This window comes from Ornithodoros turicata, unplaced genomic scaffold (assembly GCF_037126465.1).
Source record: "Ornithodoros turicata isolate Travis unplaced genomic scaffold, ASM3712646v1 Chromosome23, whole genome shotgun sequence".
NCBI lineage: Eukaryota > Metazoa > Arthropoda > Arachnida > Ixodida > Argasidae > Ornithodoros > Ornithodoros turicata.
Genome location: NW_026999342.1, coordinates 1,917,564 through 1,935,811, shown reverse-complemented (window position 1 = coordinate 1,935,811; position 18,248 = coordinate 1,917,564). Strand labels below are relative to the sequence as shown.

General features: G+C 45.2%; 1 protein-coding gene and 1 pseudogene across 3 annotated transcripts in view; one reads left to right on the top strand and one right to left on the bottom strand.

The window, feature by feature from the left end:
* The window catches only part of LOC135373261 (methanethiol oxidase-like), a 326,674-nt gene that overhangs the window by 52,066 nt on the left and 256,360 nt on the right, over window positions 1-18,248 (bottom strand). The gene's annotated exons all lie outside the window — the stretch shown is intronic.
* Window positions 13,349-15,173, top strand: LOC135373300 (uncharacterized; annotated as a pseudogene).

Below are 18,248 nucleotides of genomic sequence, written 5' to 3'. Positions count from 1 at the left end.
GGTAGACGTGGACATGATGAAAGAGCGAGGATGCAAATGCTTCCACAGGTATCACACTATCTGGTGTCACTGTACTGCCAACTGTACTTGATGCTGTATCTCCATTTTTCCGTAGAATTTTGCATTGAATGTGTAGAAAACTAGACTGCAAGTCAAAGAATCCACCTCCGAGACCTGGAACATTATATTCGATTACACCACTTGCTGTAGGGGCAGAAACTGGAAAAAACTCCACATATTCTGACTTCTCCAAGGAAAAGTTTGTTGGAGGAAGAGAAAACAGTTCCAATTGGTTTGTGGTGCAGAGGCAGGAATTCTTATGTACTATTGCGATGCTAGACATTTTCTGTAGTAAAAAAATCGACCTTTCTTCGCTTCTTCAGGGATTTTACTGACCGACCCACCCTCTTACGTTTGCTTTTATTGTTGACAGATTGTTTTCTTTTCCTTCCTTTTCCTCTGAGCCTCTGAAGCAACTCGTCACGTGTTGAATGGATTGTACGACCAACTCCTTTCCTTAGAGCTTCTCTAAACGTTGATCCCTGCTTAACTTCTTCTGCTATGTGTCGTCCAGTGTCGAGGAGCTTTCGACTCACGTAGGGAGCTACCTTCTTCGTTAGTATAGGTATAAACTGCTGCACTAAATCAGAGAAATAACCAGATCCGACTTGATAAAGAGAAGCTGAATAATGTGGCAGTGGTTGATCACGTTTGCCCGTACCATAATGTGCTATGCAACAGGGTGCCTGTGTTATATACATTTTCGAAAATGCAGTGTCACTCCAACACGTCCTGAGCCGGCAATGAATGGAATGAAATCACCTATCTCGTTTGCCAGTTCGATTTGAATGGTGGTCAGTTCTTTTGCTATCACATATTTATAGTAAAGATTAGTGAAAGAATATGAAATCACTTCATTCCAACTCTGCACTCTGAAAGGGAGTAAACGGAGAAGAGGCGCCGTGATATCACTGACAGCTTCATTCTCGATGATGTCACTGTAAATAAAGATATACATTTGTGCTGGAAAAAGACAGACATCCCGCTGGGCTACAGCAAAGCTTGAGAAGGTTGTCCTTTTTCCGAATCCAAGCATCAGAGCCAAATATGGATGAAATGTGACATAACCCTCGCTACGACCTTCCAGCTGACAAACTCCATTGTATGGATTATAAAACAAAACACGTGCACTTTCTGGTAGCCCTAGCTTTGTTCGGTATGCATGATTTATTGCATCAACTAGGTCCTTTCCCAACTCGTAATACCCTTCTGGAATTTCATATTTTGTTGTACGTGAGCGGTACGTGATTAAAGTAATTTTTTCTTCTGTATCCTCTTGATACTTCAATACTTTTACTGGTTGACCTTCATCCACTTCCGAACATCCAATAATCTTTTCAGGAAAACCAAGCTTGGCAGAGAGAGCTAGGCTCAACTCAAGTCCGGTATTGAGTGGCAGTTGTAGCTCATAATGTCCAGTGACACGTAGAATCCTTGCTTGGCTTTTTAAATGTTTCGTTAGGAATTGTCGAATTGGTAAGATAATGTTTTCTCCTGCGCGAAACTTAATTTGCTCTGTTGTGAGTGTAGGAGCAAAGAGACTAGTTTCAGATATAGCGTTAACAGTGTCCGTGACGTTCTTAATTGCAAACGGGACATTCACCTCTGTCAGGGCAACTTCCCACTTCCCATCTAAGTGCACGGGATGAGCAAGTTTAACTCTGAACTTACTCATCGTGTTATTAGGAAATACATCGGTGGAAGCGTTTGAGAGTAAATTGATGTAGAACTGGTCTGCCATTTTTTATTGTTCTGACTAATCTCCGTTTGCATGCACCGTTTTTATAAGACTGAGGCGCGTGCCCAGTCTTAGTTATTTACATAGTAGGTGTGCATGCAACCTAATTATAATAAGAAGCGCGTGTTGCGCGTGCGAGGGACTTGCTGGAGGCTGGCTTACGATATGGGGGCTGGTGCCCACGTGGTTAATTCCTCAGATGACACAGTGAGGTCGGTATCACTCTGACGTGGTTTACTCCAACACAGTAGGGCGTGCACCTAATTATAATATTAAGAAAGGCATGTTGCAGGGATGTAGATGGGTAGAAATCCAGCGAACCGGTAGAGATGTAGGAAGGGAGTTGCCTCAGGACAGAAGCCGCCGATATTTCGAACAGAGACTGTTCTTCTTCTGGGCACCGTCCTCATCATTGGCATGGTATTTAAAGGGTTAGGTGTGACGTGTTTAAAGGTTCATGCGAATTGTGGGTCAACAGCCCGGAGGGAAGAAAGGTCCGTACGGGTTTTTACGGCGGGAGTGAATGGCTGCTTTGTTAGAGTGTGGAGGGGATTATGTGAACGTAGTGATCTAGGCTACAGACCGGTTGCAGAAGAATGGAAGGTTCACGAACACGTGGACGAAACGGGACAACAGGCAAGAATTCGCAAGCATAGCGAAAGATAAGGAGGTTAGTGGTTACATGGGGAAAAATTCCAGAACGAGCAAATCTTTTTTTTTTTTTTTTTTTTTTTTTTTTTAAATATATATTTGTAATACAAAGTTGTGGCATGCAATAAAGAGAGCAGAAAGCAGTGGCCATGCAGAACATAACAGATGATAATGGAGGTAGATGGGAAAAGCATATTTCATTTGTGAAGTGTTTCTAGGGTGCCTTGTGATTTGTTGATACCGGACGGGTGAAGAGCGTTGAACTTGTATATGAGATAAGACTCCCTATCACGTCTGTCACGTGTGGATCTAAACCCGGTTTCTAGAATATATAGTTTAATGTTGTCAAAATTGTGACCAGGAACGTTAAAGTGTTCGGCGACTGCTTTGGGGAGTTTGTTGGACGTGTCGGTTCTGTGTCCGGTAAGGCGGTTGTTCATTTGTTGGCCGGTTTCACCAATGTATTGCATAGAGCAGTCGCCGCATTCAATGCAGTATATAACATTGGAGCTTGTGCATGTGAATGCGTGGTTAACGGGGTGGGTGTAATTGCTCGCAGTGCTTTTGATGGAGTTAGCGTGTTGAACGTGCTTGCATGTTTTGCAGCGCGGGAGGTTGCAGGGTCGTGTTCCCGTGTACGGGGCGCTCGTTTTGCTGATTTTGGCATTGACCAAGGAGTCTGCCAGGTTTCTTGCGCGTCGGTATGTCACCTGTATGGGATTTGTGAATATGTTGTTAAGTCGGTCACTGCTTTGGAGGAGGGGCTCGTGCTTCTGTAGAATGGCTTTGATGTTTGGAAGTGCGTTGGAATATCTTGTGATGAAGCTTATTTGGCACGCGTCGGGATTTTTTCGGTTTTCCAGAACCTCGTTTCGATCGAGTGTGAGTGCCTTGCGACGGAATTCGGTTAGGAGGGAGTCTGGATAGTCCCTTTGGGCAAGTGTACTGCAGAGTTCGTCAAGCTTCTCAGCGTAATCTGTGTCGTTTGAACAAATTCTGCGTAGTCTTACACTCTGCCCATTAGGAATTCCAACCTTACAGTGACGCGGGTGGTGACTCTTGAAGTGAAGGTATTGTTGTTTGTCAGTTGGCTTTTTGTACAGGGTTGTGACGAGGTTGCCGTTGTCTAGTGATATCGTGGTGTCGAGGAAGTTAATTAAGTGAGTTGACTGTTGTGATGTGAACTTTATGTTGCTATGCGCGGTGTTCAGTAGATCTACGAACTTTTGAAATTCATGTTCCCCGTGTTCCCATATTATCAGTATATCATCGATGTATCGAAGGTACACCGTGGGTTTTAATGAGAGGGCGCTGAGAACTTTGTTTTCTAGGAACCCCATGAAGATATTTGCGTATGTGGGTGCAACAGGTGTGCCCATACTTGTACCGTGTACTTGTAGGTAGTATTCACCATTGAACTCGAAGTAGTTCAGTTTAAGGACCAAGTCCATTAGAGCGAGTATGGTTTCCGTGTCTTTTCTGGTGTTTGTAGTAGAAAGGGTATTGCAGAGGGCTGTGATTCCGTCGTTGTGTGGGATGTTAGTATACAGTGATGTCACATCCAGCGTGGCTAGTATTGTGTCCCTACCAAATGTACGAGTGTTGTTTATATCTCTGATTATTCTGAGGAGGTGGGGTGTGTCTTGTACATGCGATGGCAGTGTTGTCGGAATATGGTTTAAATAGTGGTCCAGGAATTTCGAGAGTCTTTCTGTTGGTGTGTTGTTATTAGATACAATTGGCCTGCCGGGGATGTCAGCCGTGTAGAGCTCGTTGGCGTGTACCTTGTGGATTTTGGGCAGTAAATAGAAACGACCTGCGTCTGTGTTTGATGGGGTGAGATATCTGAGGTCATCACGTGTGATGAGCTTTCGTTCGTGGAGGTCCTGTATGGTATGGGTTATTAACGCCGTGTACTCCTTTGTTGGGTCATGGTCCAGTTTGAGGTAGTGTTGCGTATTGTTGAGTTGCCTATGTGCTTCAGAGATATATTTATCTGTGGGCCAGATGACGATACTCCCACCCTTATCTGCGGGCTTGATAATGATATCATCTCTGTCAGCTAGCGCATTGATGATGTCACGTTGTGTTTTAGTGAGGTTGTGACCACGCGAGCTTTGGGAAATACCGCGAAGGATGTCGTTGCTTACTTGTTTAATGTACAGGTCTAGTGCGGGTTCTCGGCCGTGATTTGGTGTCCAGGTTGATGGTAGTCGGAGGTCGTTGTTGTTTTCTTGTGTTGTATGAGCGAAGAATTCTCTAAGGCGTAGCCGTCTCGCAAAGTCTGATATGTCTTTGTGGATTTCGTATTCGTTAACAGAATTGAGTGTAGGGCAGAATGTTAACCCCCTAGAGAGGACTTGTAGTTCGTCGCTGGTTAGTGAGCGTGATATATCTATTACGGTGCTTGCGTCAGCGTTTTCTCGGGGTGGCTCAGCGATGTTGCGGAGAGTTGTGGTTGTGGTGCTGGAAATGATTTGTTCGGCTGCTGCGTGTGTCGTGTTAGTGGGTCCGATATCCGTGTCGTTGTTGGAATTAGGTTTTCCGAGTTTTGAGTGTTCCTTGTTAGCTAGCTCGCGGTTGAGTTGTTGAATGTGTAGTTCGAGAGTGTTTGCCTCCGCGTCGGTGAGACTGATATTGTTCATATGGGCCTGGATCGTAGCGAGTTGCGCGTGGCACTGTTTCTTTAATAGTTCAAGAAACGTACGGGCTGTGTTGTTAAGGGCTGATGCCCACTCTAGCTCTAGTTCAGGTGTCAGTTTTCCTAATGCAGGAACTGTTTTAGGGGTGAGGCCTTTAGGTACTGTGTTGTGAGTCAGGTGGTAGGTGTAGATCCGTAGATGATGTAGGTATCGGCTACGTTTCTCCATGAGTTTTCGCATTCGTAGAAAGTTCGTTGACTGCATGGTAGGCTGGTGATTAGATAGTCAACGGTGTTTTCTGCGTGATGTGCGCGTGCGTCGTGTCTGTGGGGTCGGTGGCTGTGGGGTCAGTGGCTGGGGAGACTCGCTGTGTTCCTCGATGTCATCTATGGAGTCGTGAAAGTGGGCTGGTGCCCGCGTGGTTAATTCCTCAGATGATACAGTGAGGTCGGTATCTGTGGGCTGGCGCTCACGTGGTTTAGCCCTAATTAACATTCGCAAGAGCGGGATGGGGCGGGGACGGGGGCGGTCTTGTTTGTTGATGCTAAATACGCTAACTAGCGTATCTAGCAATTGTTTTGCTAGATAGGCACTGCTATATACGCTAGCTTTTCTGACTACTCTAGACCTTGCGCCGCAGGGAACACGAGTCATCCGTCAGGTCTCTAATGGAGGTAAAGGCTTTTTCACGTGGGGGGTTGAGGCGTACCAGAAAAATCTTAAACAGTCCCGGTCGTGCTTATCCAATACAATTTGCAGAAGAGCCTTCTCCACGTCCGCTATGAGGGCTACCGGGTGAGTACGGAAGCGCAAGAGTAGCCCAGCACATCCGGGTTCAAATTAGGTGCAGAATGCAGAGCTTCATTAAGCGAAACGGAACCAGATGCCTTCGATGAAGCATCGAAGACGATGCGGACTTTGTTGGTTTCCCGGTTTCTTCTAATTACCGCGTGATGTGGCATGTAGTAGACCGGTCCCGACTTGACTTCAGAGTCTGTAACACGCTCTGCATGACCATTATTCAAATATTCTCGTGCAGTCTGATCGTACTCCTGTAGCAGTGACTCGTCCCGCAACAACTTCTTTGTGATGGCCTGTAGGCGCTGCACTGCTAAGGCCTTGTTGTCTCCCAGCGAATGCAGCTTCTCTTCCCCAAGATATGACATGGCAGACGTACTACGTACCGACAATCTTCGAACGATGCCGAGGAACGAAATCGCTGGAGCACTGTGCCGTCATCTGGGTTGGACTCTTCGCGGTGGACAATGTCCATATGCTCTAGTTCCTAGAAAGCAGCCAGCTGGGAGTCAATATCGCCGACAGTGTCTCCAGATTGTACCCCAATCTGCATTACTCCAATAGAACCGTCTTGCTTGGAGGCGTTCGCAGACAGGCCTTGTAGCGTCCACCCGAAAAGTGTTTCGACAGCTACCAGCTGTTCTGATAACCGAACGGAAGCGCCGGTGACGATCTTCCAGTAAAAATCACTGCCGATTAGCAGCGAAACGTCACAGCTGGCTTTCGTGGGTTCGTCAGCAATGTCAAGACCCATGGCTTTCAGCTGCCGTGACAGATCTTCATTAAGGGCTGGTAGATTGTTCAAACATATTTGCTCGTATTCAAGTGCCTCGATCGTAACTGCAGGGCGTCTAAAGACGGCTCGCTTTACTTGCGGACGTCTCACAAGTATTATTACCAGATTCAGGCGCAGCTCAATGTCACAACGACAAGCTATTGTAAACTTACAGTTTGGTCGCCAACGGACATGCAGATTCTCACCATAAAAAGGGAGCCGTCATTCTGGGAGCGGCTGTTACCACAAGTAAATAAGTTCTACCTAGGGTACATGGTTCCCGAACTCGTAGATCGCCGGATACTACGACACATGGATCTTAGAGAGGATCCAGTGCAGATAGGCATGCTCGGTGATCTGCTTTAGAATGCAAGCAGCATGTTGTGCTTTGGATGTGTCACACAACTGGATTTGGCTAACAACTACGGACCATTCGTCCTTGCATCATGTTATCCTATACACGAAAGAACATGTATACACGTTGTACAGAGTAATTTGTGTACGTGAATGTAGATACATAATGTATGTTGTACTGTTGTACATAAATGTAAATATGAAATGTACGTCGCACTACTGTAAATGTAAATGTGTAATATATGTCATAGTATTGTATATAAATGTAAATATGTAATATATGTTGTACTATTGTATACGAAACGTAAATATGCTGTAGATATGTATTGCAGACTTGCAGTAAAAATATGCAGTGTTTGACTACGCTGCGTACACAATTTTACTTCGTCTTTTTAGTCAGAACATTCATGAAGAGCACTGAAAATAAAGCGACCAGGAGCAAATAAGGAGTAACAGTTAGAACAATGCTACAAAAATCCAGAAAAGGAAACTTGCACATGCACAAACTAAAAGGTCCTTGAGATATCTAAACATACCTACCTTGTGTTTTGCAACCTTCCAGATGAAAATAATGTGAAACACAAAAAGCAAAACGGGCAAATAAAGGTTCCGGTACAAATCGGTAGGTGAACAAATGTTCCGGCTACTAAGGTATAGACACGTACGCACACAGTCCAGGCAAATGTTTTTAATTTTTTAATGCTAGCGTGATCAAGTGTACAAAAGGTTGCATCACCTGATCTCATTAATCTAGCAGCGAAACAAGGCAGATTAGAAGTCACGAAAGTCTTCGCAAGTGTCCAAGGTCAAACTGAAACGTCTTATCAAATATATGCCAGTATTGTGACTTTCACGATTCAGGAAAGGCCGTTCGAATGAGAAAATAAATCTTCACGAAAAGTAACCATTCAGAAAAGTGCTCGACCAACATTGCAAACAAACCAACAAGTGATCGCATTGATACCCGAACATGTTGTGCAGTGAGCTCGAAATCATTACGTCCAAAGCGCCAGCAGACACCTTGCACTGCTGTACCACTTGCACCCAAGCGGAGCGCTAACAAACAGGCAGCTTCTTCCCGTATTCTCCTTCAGCCCGTCTTCCCCCTCCCGGACCGGATATTGCTGCGGTGGCAGCACTGTGCAGTCCCGTCTAGCAGACGACATAGTGTTACAGTTTTTGTCAAGATTATCACAAAACTCTGAGTAGGTAATCTCGGAAATTATGTTAAGTTGCGATCACTAGAATTTGATGAACGGCTTGACACTATTTTCAAGAGTTGCGTTTGCTGCAAACACGTTTTATTAAACGTATTCTGCTACCTCCCATAGAGCCCCATGTATTCTCATGCGAGGAAACAAAAATTTATATAAATTTAACACGTTGTCGTAAAGCTTTAAAAGTGGTGCCAATCCATGGCAAGCCTGTCATAGTATTGCTTGTCTAAGATATGACTTCATACTTGATTCCACTCCGGCGCCAACCTTGACAAAGTGAGCTCCCATAGATATTGAGGAGGCTCCCCCGCTAAGCAAAGTGGTAAGCAGTACCGCCTGCGTTCCCACAAGTTATATATCGTAGAGAAGGTGTACATGTACAACTCTGAGTTGGGTTTTGTACGAGAACTGGACCCTGGCAGAGCACGTTAAAAAAACTGAGCAGCGATGCGTCACATCATCTTCTTTGCACCAAGGCACGAAGCGTGGTAAATAAAAAAAGCCGAGATTGAATGTATTCCGTTAGAACACAACCCAGATGTTTTTGCGGTCACAGAAACCTGGCACTCTCCCGACATCTACTCCGAAGAAATCTTCCCTCCAGAGTATAATGTTATAAGGAAAGATAGGTTGCCTAGAGGTGGAGGCGTGGCTGTTTTGCTTAAGAAAAATATGCAATACGAGGTGCTCCCAGGGCCAGGCTGCGAGTGTGTATGGCGTAAGGTGATATTGATCAATGGCCATGTTGTTTATATAGGTGTTTTTATAGACCACCAAATGCAGATAACTTGCCCTTGATTACTTTATCGGATTTCATCGCTCAAAACATAACCTCAAGCAGAAAAATTATAATGTGCGGTGATTTCTACCTCGACGGAATTCAATTGCAGACCTTGTCGTCTAGCGCAGTGTTTCCCTAACTTTTGGCAGTGACGGAACCCCGTAAGCGATGAGAACCAATTCACGCCCCCCCCCCCCCCACACACACCGTCACAGCCACTGCATAACCAGCAACCTCGTCAGCTGCTGCGTGCTTTCGATACAGCTTCAGAAACGATTCCGGACTGGTTTCTTCTTGTTGTTTATATGTGCATGACGCGGACAAACGTGCATTGCAGGACTTTTCTATCAGAAATTAGAAGCTAGCCGTCGAAGCATGCTTGTAGCAATTTTGGAAGTTCTGGGTGTTTGGAAATCGGGCAGCATCTACGAGCGCGTGTTTGTAGGAACGAAAATCCTCACTGAAATGTGAGAGATGGTCGCGTACCCCCACGGACACTCTCGCGGACCCCTAGGGGTCCGCGGACCACACTTTGGGAAACACTGGTCTAGCGCATGCAAAGGTAAGGGTAATGCTGTGTTGATAGATATTGTATTCAGATCCAACTTAATACAAACTGTCTGATCTAACACGTTCCTGCAGAGGTAGATCTTCTTCCCCTGACCTGGCGTTTGTCAGCCAATGTATCTCTGTTAATAGCTGTGAAGTTACTGACGGCTTTTCTGATCATGATATCATTGCCCCAAATGCTCATTAAACCCATGCAGGAATAAGAGTGACAATGTGGTTTTCCTCAATTTTTCCCGCGCTGACGATGTTAGTATTATGGACCATTTATCCTCTGAGTTTTACGATTTTGCGATTGCTGTCCATTTGTATACCAGCGATTAGCTTTGGGCGATGTTTAGAAGTATCGCAGAAATCTGTGTTACCACCTTTGTCCCTGTAAGAAGGAAAGTGATCGAGAGGCAACGTCCTTGGATAGCACGGGAAGTGATGCACCTGAAGCGCCGGCTAAACAGGCTCAGTAAGCAACCCCGAACCCCTTTGACTGTTCAGCAGATGAAGTCTACCCGCAAGAAGCTTGAACGCTCAGTGAAAGATAGCCGAGCTAACTTCTTTTACAATACTCTCAAATCTTTTCTCTCATCTTCTCCACAAAAGTTCTGGCGTTAAATCTTACCTCCTCGTCATACGCGTCATGTGGATAGCTCATTGACGCACGATGACATCGCGGAGCTCTATAATTCCTACTTTTCCTCTGTGTTTCAGAGGGATGATGGCACCCACATTCGATCTGAATCCTCCTATGCGCGTGTTATTGATGACATTGTTTTCACTTCTCATGGAATTGCCAAGCTTTTAACGCAAGTTGACGCAAAAAAGTCTCCTGACCCTGATGGCATTCAGAACGCATTTCTGAAGCGCTATGCGCAGTGGATGGCGTTTTATCTAGAGGTCCTTTTTACAAAAGTATGCAATACTGGTGTGATCCCAGACGAATGGTACGTAGCCAAAGTAATTCCAATCCCAAAAAAGCCTGGTGAATCAGCAATTGAAAACCACAGGCCAATCTGGTTACTTAGTGCTTGTTTCAAGGTGTTCCAGCACATTCTTTATTCACATAACAAAACGTTTTGACGAGGAACAATCTTATAAGTCATGCTCAGTAAGGCTTCACAAAGGGGTCATCCACCGTCACTCTGTTAGTAGAGTTTATTGATTATCTCTCTGTGTCTGTTGATAATAACCAACGAATTGATGTAATATTCCTCTACCTTGGAAAGGCATTCGACAGGGTGTCACATGCTAAGCTCCTTCTGAAGCTTCGTGCAGTGTTCAAAAATCCCCAGCTTCTGGCCTGCCTAGAGTCTTACTTAACGCATACACGTCAGTTCGTCTACACCGAAAAGAGAAGATCCTCCATGTTACCCGTCACCTCGGCCGTACCGCAAGTGTCAGTCTTGGGCTCGCTGTTGTTCCTCGTTTACACCAACGATATAACTAGGGACATCCGTGTTAATGTCAAACTCTTCGCTGACGATTGCACCCTGTACACGGATTCTAGCAGTACAAGCGATCAAGTAGAGCTCCAAAATTGTATCGACTCTGTCGTTGCTTGGTGTACTAACCGTGTATTCACGAGCGTGTTTTCTGACGGCGCAGCGACTGAAGTAGCGAGAGGGTAAATGATAAGGCGCTGAGGCTACGCCCTTCTGGAATGCCTACACAGATAGTGTTCCAACGTCCTGTCAGCTTAGCGGCTGGGGATAACGTTCGCGCTGCGGTTGAAGGTTGCAGTATTAATTTTATGTGCACGGCGCTTGGTACGCAATGGACGAAAGAAAGCGAAAACTGGTGGCTCTTGATGTTCTCTCTGACGATAGTGATTGCTGCCGTAAAAAGAAGCGGTTAAGGAAGAAATCGACGGTGGAATGGGTGTTGAGCAAAGAGCACGGTTTGCAAAATATCCTTCTACAGGAGCTACGAGACGAGGACCCATGTGTCTACCGCAAGGTTTGAGAATGGATGCGGCCACCTTTGAATACATTCTGCTCCGCATAGCAAAGCGCATAAGGACAGGAGAGACGAATATGCGGGACAGTATACTAGCCAGTAATCGTCTTTCCGTAACACATCTGGCAACAGGTTCGTTCGAATTATGTGCGCTTAAACATGCCTGTAAATGCATAAAGCGTTCGTAAATAAGAGCGAGCGTGAAAGAGCGTAGGAGAGAGTGCTATGAAAGCTGTGCGTCGTCGTTTTCTACCGTGACTCCGCAGCACTCTGACGGTGTTGTGTGTGGTGTAAAGCAGAGACGGCTGCGGACTAGCTCCCGTGGCATAATGGTTACAATGATTGCTTTCCAAGCTGAGAGTGGGAGGTGACACGCGGTCGAGTCCCGTCACCGGCTGTGCTGTCGGAGGTTTTCCCTGGGTTTTTCGAAGACTTTCCAGACGAATGTCAGCACAGTTCCCCCTGAAGTCGGTCCAGGACGCATACTAACCCCCTCCCTGTCCCCCCTCCTTCTTGCTATCCCCTCTCCATTCGTCCGCGTCTGTACGCTGCTCATACTCACAGTTGCTTCGCGGCGCTAGCACTCAACTAAAATAAAAGACACTGCTGTAGCGTAAAGGTCGCACTTTTCGAACACAGTAAAAACAGCCGCTCTGCGCCAACCATTGCAGCGAATGATAGGGTTCTCACTTCTGGTTGGAGGACAGAGTGGAGCATACGCCTTTTTGTGTCAATGGTGTGTGTGCGTGTGTGGTGGTTCTTCTGCGGAACGTCCCGCTAAAGCAAGAAACCTTATTCTCTTTCTGCAGAAGGATGGTCTTGCTCAACGATTCATCTAACACTTTGATCTCCCCTACGAACTCATGCACCCTCTATGCATCTCCACCCGTCGTCCTTTCTTTTTTTTATTTTTTTCTGCTATAGTCGTGACGACGCCCACTTCTGTGGGGCCAACAGCGAGCCGATCCTGTCATTACACCTCCACCTTAGTGAATTTGGATATATGATAATTGACACAAAAAGACGTACGCCCTCCTCTCTCTTCGAATCAGAAGTGATAACCCTATCGTTCGTGGCCGTGGTTGTCTCATAGCCTGCTGTGCCGTGAAGTTCAGTTTTTAGAGTGCAGAACTCGGATGGTTCAGGTCTGATCCCCTCTCCTGGTACCTTCCAATTCCTGCGTTTCATTGGTCCCATTACTTTAGGCGTTGGTCAGGCCATGTTTTTGTGCCTGCTGCCTTCATACACTGCTCATTGCAGTAAAACGTTCATCGCATATACCTGTGGCGTAGCGAGGTAGAGTTTGCCACTATGAATCCGAACGTTGGTAGTGCAATTAGAGCCGGAAAAGAACCTCTCTTGGAAATAACCCTCTCCGTTTGAAGCAACCCTTATGACCATTCCTGATTTTTCTTCCTTTTTTTTTTCTTGTGGGGGGGGGGGGTACGTTACCGTCCCATCCAGACACATAAAATTATGGAACAAAACGAAATACACAAATTCGCACTTTTTTGCATATCGTGTTATATAAGAAGCTCCCCCAGTGAATAATTAACAAGAGGCGCTATAACGTAACGTAACGACTCCGCTTTTGTGTCGAACTTTGCGAAGTTGAGGAGTTCATTGCCTGCACCACGTAAGCCTGAACCTAGTCCTGTTTCACGTAATATAGTCAACCTTAGCAATGTTCCTTTATCTTCTTTTGCTGCTAAGATCCTTTCTAATGGACCCAAATTCTGTCTGAATGTAAAACCGTCCCGGCTCGATATAGCCGCATGCATAACGAAGATCTCTTCTGCTATCAGTGACCCTCAAATGGCCTCTTCATTTACTGATCAAGCTGTAAAACGAATCTTGCATTGTATGAACTCCTGTCCGCCTTCAGTGAAACGTAGCCTTCTACCATTTTCCTCCATAAATGATGAGCTTCGCTCTAAGAGCTTATGTCTGTTACAAACGGACAAAAGTGCTAGTTTTGCGGTCCTCCATGTAAGTTCTTTCGAAACTAAGAAACAGGAAGCTATTGGTAAATTGTTGACCCCCTTTTCCGGAAACGTTGGGGTTTTGAAAAAGCGAATATGCTCGGTTCTCAAGGATAGCAACCTTCAGTCACTATGCAAATCGATACAAGCTGCGCCGTTTGATACTCTTTCTGTCAAATTTCTTATCAAGGATCACAAGCCTGAGATGCCTTTAAGAATCGTTGTCAACGAAGGTCGTACCTGGCAGAAAATTGTATCTACTTATATTCAACAATCCTTGTCCACTGTATTTGAACCTAGTTCTCTCGTCCTAAGGAATTCAGATTGTTTGGTTGAATTCTTGAGCCCCTTCCATGGTAAGAAATGTTTTGGCCTTTCTTTGGACATTAAGGATCTTTATTACTCCCTGCAAGTTAACCTTCTCTGAAACAGAGTAAGAGACTTTTTAGAGCAGCAGCTGGTACGGTTCCAGTCTTTAGCAGGTATCTCAGTCAATGATTTTTTGCGAATCTTAGAATTGTACCTCAAATCCACTGCCATCTACATTGATGGCGCATTGTACACGCAGAAAACGGGTATTTGTATCGGCTCATCTATTGCGCCAATGTTGTCTGAGATTTATCTACGCACTGTTGATAATGCTATAATATCGTTTCTTTCTGCATTCCGTTCCCCGTTGGTACTTGTAAAAACGTTTGTTGATGACCTTCTTATATTGTCTTGTGAGAATGAGGGTCTTATTGATGAATGCCGTGGTGTAATAGCATCTGCTGCTCCTGAGTTAGCCTTTACCTTTGAGCGTCCTACCGGTAATTCTCTTCAATACTTGGACCTAAGAATCATGTTCAATCAGGGTCTGTGTTGGTCCTATGGCAAAGAAAAACCTAAGCCGGTACTTCCGGCCCATAGTTGTCACTCGAAAAGTGTTAAATTCGGTGTTGTCTCTGGCTTACTGTCAAATGCCGCAAAAAAGTCTTGCATCCATAACCTTCGCTCTTCTATCAGCCACCAAATGGTTCGCTTGGGTGATGCGGGGTATTCCCAGTCTTTGGTGATCCGTGGGTTAAGACTTATTAGCGCTAAGATGTTCGGTCCTGCCAATGACCTTGTGAAACCCCACGAAAACCGTGTGGTTATTCCCTACATTCATGCCGTATCACACAATCTCCTACATGTTGCCAAAAAATTTAATGTCAACCTTGCCTTTCGCAATAACTTTCGTCTTGACGCCCTGACACCTTTCAGTAAATCTGTAGCAAGTTGTAAAAATCATAAGCGAATGTTTGTTTCATGTCAGTCGAATATCGTCTATGAAATTCCTTTTAAATGTGGTTTTTGTTATATTGGGCAAAGTAAGCGTTGCTTAAATGATCGTCTGCGTGAGCATGCATTGAAGGCGAGGAACAAAGACCGTGTGTCGGAAGTAGCTAAACATCTACAAGATTGTAACAACTGTGAACCCTTATGGAGTCGAACAATGGTGTTGGCCAGGGAGGCTGACCTTCATAGAAGGCTCCTTCGGGAAACCCTTTCTATCCTCAGTTATGGGAACTGTGTCAGCAAAGCTTCCCTGACCTTGTCTCCCGCTTTGAAGAGCTTGTTAGCTTACCCCCACTCTCCCACCTAGTGTCTATTTAAATGTTGTTTTGCAATAAACCTGTCAGCTGAGTTTGAGACCGTGTTTGTGTATGTCTGTTTTCGTCCCTACCTCGTCTCGGGTTTTCAAGTCATGGATCGTCACCACCAGCTCGCTTGCTACCTAACTTTCCTTTCGTAACTTCGTAACTATGTTGCATTTTTAGCACTATATATATCTTTACACTCTAAAAACCGAACTTCACCACATACCACGCTCTGCGCCAACCATTGCCATGAATGATATGGTTATCGCTTCTGATTCGAAGAGAGAGAGGCGGGTACGTCTTTTTGTGGTAATTTGGATGTATGAAAATTGCCACAAAAAGGCGTATGCCCCCTTTCTCTTCGAATCAGAAGCGATCACGCTATCATTCGTGGCAATGGTTGGCGCACAGCGTGGTATATGCGGTGAAGTTCTGCTTTTAGAGTGTACATATAATAAGTCATAATTAATTTATGATACTTTTTAGGTGAAACTCAATTATCTCTAGCGTTCCTGTTCCGCATAGGAATTAGCACTGTGAATTATATTTTATGGGATATGTGTCGCACCATAGCCGCTGAATTCGACCATGTTATCCTGCTGCCGAGAACGCAGCAAGGTAAAGCACGTTACTTTGAAGCGCTGTGGCAGTTCACAAACTGTGTGGCTACGAGGGATGGGAGACACGTAGAAATAGTGAAACCGCGGAAAACTGGCTCCCTTTGTTACAACTGTTCGTTCTGGTGCATGCTTCTCAGAACATAATGTATGCACACAGTGGCCTATCGCAAACGCACTGCATAACGTGATGGTGACCTCGAGGTGCTACCATGTAGGCTTATGTAATGACAGCCCTAAAATATTAAAGCATCACATGGTAAATTTATGATGCCAGACAACTATGAATATGCGCGACCCCACAATGTCCGGCTTGTGGATAAAAGTTTGCCCGCCTTAGGCTTACGCGTGCGACATACTGCTCACACATTGTCTCGTTTTTAAACGAAACTGCAGCATCCTGAGCCGATACCTTTTGGTTTGGAACGCGAGCATGCTGTATAAATAATTAACAGGTTGCCAACTGATACGACGACTGCGCCGTGAATATGGGGACCCAAAAAGCGTTTTGGTGTACATACCTACCGTTGCTTCGACATCCAGGTGTCTCTTTTTCATTTCAAAAGCAATCTTTTCCCACATGGAAAGTTTCCTTGCTACATTTCTGTATTGCTCATCGGCAAGTTTCCACAAAATCGGGTGTTGCTCTACCAGGTGTATTAGATCAAAAATCAGCCCAAGCAGCACAATGTACTGAAAGTCGAGTGCAATAGGGGCGGGCGGTATACGTCTTATCAATGTTGCTTAGTTTCACGAGTCTGTTCAAGGCCTTTCACCTACCCGTCCACTCCTATTGCACTCGGCTATCAGTGCATTGTGCTGCTTGGGAGAGTTTGTCACATTGGCAACTGAGGGCGGCATTCAATTTTTGTTTCGTCTTCCTGGAAGACTCTGCGCGTCAGTCGTCAGATTCTGTGCCCCGCGAACGAACTATCCGCGTGGTTCTTTCTGACGGACAGAGCTGCTGAGCGCAGTGATGTTGCACAAGGCGCTTTCATATCTCACCAAAAATAAAAACTTGCGCGCTCCATAGATTCTGCTGTACGATAAGCCCCGCCCGCGACCGAATGGTTGGATGATTGCGTGATTACGCTGATACCTCCTTCTCCTCCTTCAGTTGCTGCGCCGTCAGAAAACGCGCTCGTGTGAATACACGGTAAGTGGAAGATGTCTTTGAATGCGGCAAAGAGTGTGAAGATGAGCATCACTCGCAAAAAGAAATCGATAATTGACTACCCCTACAAGATAAAGGTCTAAGTACTGGCTTCCGCCAGTGAGTACAAATATCTAGGCGTTATCGTACAAAATTATCTCCGCTGGGACCGTTATCTTGACACCGTAATAGGTAGGGCTAACCAGAGGCTGTTTTATCTGAGAAGGACCTTGAAAGAATCTAATCGTACATCTCGGCAACTTGCTTATGTAACACTTGTCCGCTCTGTCTTATATTATACAACTAACTAACAGCGCGATACAGGGCACAGACAAAGTTCAGAGAAGGGCTGCTCGCTTTATATTTAACCCGTTTTCTCGTAGGTCTTCTCCGACTGAACACTTAGCTGCGGCAGGTCTTCCCTCCCTCGAAGTGAGAACCAAAATTCAGCGCTCAAAGTTACTTGGGAGTATCTCCTATGACCAAACCTGTGCCCAGGCGAATGAATATGTACATTTTTCTCAGTGGGGTAGTACGCGTCTAAAGCACGCAAAGCACATCAAGCAATATAAGTTCCGTACCAGCTGTCTGAAGAATTCGTTTTTTCCTCTGACCATAGATGTTTGGAACCACTTACCCGCGGATGTTGTTGCATGTGACACCCTGCCAACTTTCGTTGAGGCTGATACTACCCTGTTTTCTTTCTTTTTTTTTTTTTGTTGTTGTTGTTTTTTTTTCGAGTACACAGCAACTCATAAAACAGTAATTTTTTAGCAACTAGTTTTATATACGTAATATAGAGTGTTCCTTCTACTCTTATGTATTTCTTCTTTCGTTCCTTTTGTGATGTTCCAACGATTTGTATCTGGGTAATGCCTCTCCTTCTCAAGTAAAACCCGCAGTTTTGCACATACGGCCTCGCACTGTTGACGACTTCCAAAGATGTGATAACGACCGCGTGTTAAGACCCTCTGAGCCGATGCGATGTACTTAAACTAACGAGGAATGGGCTACCATGTTGCGGAAGAAGCCCCGCATAGTTTACGCTAGCAAAATATGTTCATCTTTTGCCTTTTTGACGACAGAAATATTTCGGTAAGCGGCAAAACGACATGTAAACAAAGTCACATGACCTAAAATGACGTTTTCTATGACGTGCGACCAGGATAAGATGGCAGTTTTGCAAAAAGCACCCGCTTGACGGTAGTTACAGCAATGACGAGGTTTGTGTCACCCCTATGATCAAATCAAGGGAGAGAATGTTGCCATTTGGGATGATGGTTGGCTAAGAGCGTGCTTTGCGGTGAAGCTCTGTTTTTAGAGTGTAGCGACAAACTGTGT